The sequence below is a fragment of the Coptis chinensis genome, chromosome 4 (genome assembly GCF_015680905.1).
Source record: "Coptis chinensis isolate HL-2020 chromosome 4, ASM1568090v1, whole genome shotgun sequence".
In the NCBI taxonomy this organism is placed as follows: domain Eukaryota; kingdom Viridiplantae; phylum Streptophyta; class Magnoliopsida; order Ranunculales; family Ranunculaceae; genus Coptis; species Coptis chinensis.
The window spans coordinates 10592809-10598336 of record NC_141459.1 but is presented as its reverse complement, the minus strand read 5'-3'; the positions used below and the strand labels follow the sequence as shown (position 1 = coordinate 10598336).

Sequence of the window (5528 nt, the reverse complement as noted above, 5' to 3'; positions counted from 1 at the left end):
TTTGAAAATTATGGATTAATATTCTAAACCACAAAGTGAAGAGACTATCTCAATTTGATCCCTTAGTTTCCAAGTACTTATGCACCATAATCGCTGCTCATTAACTTATTTTGGTTTATTTTCAATAAAAATATATTATGATTCGAAAATTTGCTGCTAAATCACCATAAATCTAATAAAACTATTGTACAAGCTAGATCGAGTTGAAGATAATTTTATTTGAAAATTACGGCGGCAAATTTTTGAATCATAATATATTTTTATTGAAAATAAACCGAAATACGTTAATGACCAGCGATTATGGTGTATAAGTACTTGGGAACTAAGTGATCCAATTGAGATACCCTATTCACTTTTGTGTGAGACATTTTGTAAAACCTTTTCAGCACACAAAATATTTAATAGATCCCGGGCGTATGCGCGGGTTCAAAATCTAGTATTCTGCCTAATTAGAAGAGCTCGATAGTTGTGCTGATTTGTTTGCACACAATGGGTAAATATGAGAACATCCTTTGGTCTTTGAGCAAACTTACTGGTCTGATCATTCTAAGGATGTCAAAATGGCCCTCAAGCTCTTAGCCCGTCCGTCCCAATCTGGTTTATTGGCAAAAAAAAACCCTCAAAATGAGGCCCTCACACATTCGTGGGCTGCCTACCCGGCCCTCAAGCCTTTGAGGGGAAGGTAAGGGCCTAGACTTTGAAACTTAAGCCCTCCCTTAAGCCCGACCCTCAACATTTATCACATATATTTTAATAAATCACTTAAAAGCACTGCTCTAAAAATCGGCCTAGGCGGCGGCTAGGCGCTAGGCGACTCGCCTAAGGCTATAACCCGACTAGGCGGTCCAGGCGGGGGCTAATCGGTCTAGTCGGGCCCATATTTGTTTTTTTGAAAAAAACCCAAGAAGGCAAGGCCCAATAGGGCTTATAACAAATTAGTGAAATTACAAATCAAAGGCCGTATTCTTTACCAAAAAAAAAAAATTCAACTTCGTTCAGTAGCAGCTCGTCCAACTTCATTCCAACTTCGTTTAGCAGCAGCTCGTGTTGTCTCCCAACTTCCAAGATAAGGTACTAACTTCCTTATCTTCAAGATCATCATGTTTTTCCGACATTGTATACTTTTATTAGAGACAGAACAAAATAAACTCTAGCTAGGAAAACTAAAGTTAGGATTATCCATTGTTTTTTCCTTGTATATTTTGTTGATCTGCTTTATCATCTCTAGCATTGGGTACATAGGAATTGCTAGTTCTAAGTACTTGATGTACGATGAGAATGTTAAATATTAGTTGATCCTAAACTTATAAATTAGAAAAATCAGCACCAAGATAGCTACCTATATGTTCAGACTCCAGTTTGCATTCTACAAGTGTAAGGGTGTGAGAATATTAGCACCTTTTAATAATAAAGATGCAAGGAATTACTAAGTATAAACAAGCCAACAGGTTCACGAACTGCCTCTTTGTTCTCATCAGATTTGAGGTCAATTGATTTCAGGTTAACAAATTTAACCATTGCTAAGGCGCTTGAGAAATTTGTATCTAACATAACATGAACTGATTTGTACACTGTATGTGTGTATGGAACTAACATGAGACCAAATCTCACAAATCGTATAAATGCAAACAATGAGCTTGAGTGTACACAAGCCAAGCAGTTCCATAATATGCTCTTGGTGTGAATAAATAGGTTGCCTAATGTTTTTGAGTATTGAAAACATTTAACTTCCAACTTCCAGCAGCAGCTCAATGTTAAAAGTTAAAACTAATGCCATGTTTTATTGTGTACTTTTCTAGAATATTTATGCCATCCTAATTAATATCAGTATAGTATTTAGTAGGTTCATATATTTTCTATGCCTAGAAACTATAAGCTAGTGTGTTTTTGGAGAAAATTAAGTGAATGAATGACAACCCATTTAGCTATTTCATATATTTTGTTCGACTAGTAGCTTACATGGCTGAATTGTCTTTTTGGGTTATTAATTGTTGTATGATGTTGTGATATTTTCAGTTCAATGGTTGGTAATGCTGCTTCTTCTGCGGCATCTAATGTCGTGCCTGAATATGAATCTGATCCTTTGAAACGTGATTCCGACGATGTTGGTTGGGAGTATGGGATGTTGAGAGATGCAAACAACAAGGATAAGTTAAAATGTAAGTTGTGCAATAAAGAAATTAGTGGGGGCATTTATCGAATGAAGCTACACATTCCTAAATTGCGAACATTAAAAATACAAATAACAAAGATGTCCAAAGTCTAACGGGTGCGAAGATAAAGCCAAATATAAAGCTGCACTAGAGGGAGCAAAAGTTAAGAAGGGTAAGAAAGACCAAAAAAAAAATGGGCACATTCTGCGTAAGTAAGAGCAGAAGTTCAAATTATTGATGAAGAAGATGATGAGGTGGTGTCGAGGAAGAGGCCACATACTCTAGGGCCTATGGATAAGTTTGCATCCGCTATCACTCCCCGATTCCTCAATTGATGCAAGAAAAAGAAGATCAATGGAGAAGCAACAAAATATTAATGATGCACTTTGGAAGGAAAGAACTCATAGCGTACATCAATATTTGTCTCGATGGTGTATGAAACCGGTATTGCTTTTCATGCTATTGACAATGATAGCTTTAAAAGATTTGTTGAAGCGGTTGGTCAATTTAGCCCAGGTTACCTACCTCCAAGCCAATACCAGTTAAAGGAGCCATTGTTGAAGGAAGAATATAAGCAAACCAAAAGTTCACTCGAGAAGCAAAACAAAGAATGGGCTACTAGTGGGTGTTCTATTATGACAGATGCGTGGTCCGATCGAAAAAGAAGGAGCATCATGAATTTATGTGTCAATTGCAAGCTAGGCACAACTTTCATTTCTTCTAAGAAAGTTTCAAAGGAGTCACACACTGGAGAATTTATTTTTTCTTATGTTGATAAGTGTATTGAAGAAATTGGGGCATAAAATGTAGTTCAAGTTGTGACCGACAATGCTTCTAACAATATGGCCGCGACGGTTTTAGTGAGGAACAAGAGACCACACTTGTTTTCGAGTTCATGTGCCATTCACACATTGAACCTTATGCTTGAAGAGATTGGAAAGCTACCAAGGTTCAAAGAAGTGATTGATAAGGCAAAGGCGTTCACTATCTTCATTTATTCACATCATAAAACATTGTCGATGATGAGGAAAGCTATAAAAAAAAAGAGACATAGTGAGGCCGGGAGTTACTAGATTTGCAACTTCTTTCCTGACTTTGCAAAGTTTGATGGATAAAAAAGAGAAGTTGAAAACTATGTTTACTAGTGATGAATGGGGAGAGTGCAAATGGTCCAAGACTGCAAAGGGGAAAATGGCATATTCCACCGTGTTAAGTATGGCTTTTTGGAATGGGGTAACACTATGCTTGAAAGTATTTACTCCTTTAGTGAAAGTGTTTCGCATTGCTGATAGAGATAAGCCATCTATGGGCTTTTTACATGGTGAACTAAAGCAAGCAGAGAAAGATATCAAAGAAACATTAAAAAATGTGGCGGCTAACTACAATCCAGTCATAGATATTATCGAAGAAAAAGGTGTTGGTCGGCTTGACAGTCCATTGCAATTGGCTGCCTACCTTTTGAATCCTTATTACTACTTCAAAGATCAGGATATAGGAAAGGATCCAATTGTCATGAACGGGATTTTTCTTTGTATAGAGGAGCACTTCTTCCATGGTGACTTTGATATGCAAAATAAAGTCACAAATGATGAGTTATTGGTGTATAAGAAAAAAGAAGGTGCATTTGGTAGACCTTTGGCCGCGGCGGGATGCGCCAATAATGATGATAAGTATGATCTAGGTAAGATATTCATTACTTAGTTACTCATTTCCATTCCGTCTGATATTATTTAATACTAAGTAACACACTAACACTATTTATATTTGTATTTATTGCCTTATCTATTGACTAGTTGGATGGTGGTCTAACTATGGCAATCATACTCCAAACTTGCAAAGAATCGCTTCAAGGATCCTCTCACTGACTACAAGTTCATTGGGATGCGAGAGAAATTGGAGCGCTTTTGAGGGGGTAAGTACTAACCAGAAAATTTGTAGTAAGTGGTTAAATAAATAAAACTAAGAGAGTCAGAGTATTAATAGTATTTTAACTTCCATTTTCTTTTGTGTAGATACATACAAAAAAAAGAATAGACTTGATGCAGCAAGGTTGGAACATCTAGTCTATGTCCAATTTAATGCCAAACTCATCGACAAGAATAGAAAAGAAAAAGAAGAAGAGGTAGATGTATTACTTGCTAGTGAAGCTAGTAAGGCACAAGGATGGATTGTTCATGGTGGGGATGATGAAGAAGTTGATCCCGGTTCGGGATTTACAGGTGGTATGGTTGGAGAATCATCAAGAGCAAATAATGTTAGAGAGCTTCATGAAGAAGATTTTGTGTCAGATGAGGAGAGCGATGATGAGAGAGATGAAGAGTATGAATTTGAATTTGATGGAGAGAGAGTGATGGAAAGATATGGAGAGGAAGAATTGTAGACCTAGTGGAGTAGTTCAGAAGTCATAATGTTATCTTTTTGTATGTTTATTTGGATTATTTTGATCTTATGTCATTTTGTTTGAGTTATGACCGTTAGGAGACATGCTATGATTTTACTTAACTTTCGTGGTTGGATTCCTATTATATATATATATATATATATATATATATATATATATATATATATATATATAATATATAATATATAATAATAATTAAAAAAAATCGCCTAGCGCCTAGCCCGTCTAGGCACCGCCTAGAAGGCCTAGGCGCTCTTCCACCGCCCGACTACCGCCTAGCGTTTTTTAGAACACTGCTTAAAAGAATGTTTATCTCTTAAGTTTGTCAATCTTAAAATTTCATTATAATATTTTATGAAATGAATTTAGTTGATCTTAATTGACTAATACAACTTTAACAAATTTTTTTAGTAATTTGAAGATTTAATTGTGAAGTGCATTCGATTTTATCATTTTTAACTAATTTTTCTAAATTTATTTTGTAAATCAAATGTATAACATAGTATCCGGCCCTTCAAGCCCTCTCGAGAGAGTTGAGGGGCGGGTAAAGGCTTTGAGATTTAAGCATTGGCCCGACCCGACCCAGCCCTTGAGGCAAATTAGGGTAGGGTTGGCGCGAGGGTTTCATTGTTTGAGGGCTAGCCCATCCCATTTTACACCACTAGATCATTATGAATCTCTGATCTCAGTGTTTTATTAAATGCACCAAATTCGTCATTATCCTTTTGGGCTTCTGTGTATAGTGCACCAAATTACCAACAATCCAACACAAACAAAATCAAGCCATATATGTGACAACCGTTAGATGGTGATCAAACTTCAAAGGGACCTCCAAATCCTACCTATATTAATATATGTTCTCCCACGATGCTCACAGTGAGCCATGTCAACTCAATTTTTAAAAAAGTCCCTATTTAAAACATAATTAATACGTAGATTACCTATTTAACCTTATTATTGGGGTATTTTGAAAT

At 36.2% G+C, this 5528-nt stretch overlaps 1 pseudogene; it reads left to right on the top strand.

Moving 5' to 3' along the window:
• Window positions 1–560: 560 nt before the first annotated feature.
• Window positions 561–4533, top strand: LOC147501813 (uncharacterized; annotated as a pseudogene).
• Window positions 4534–5528: the final 995 nt, after the last annotated feature.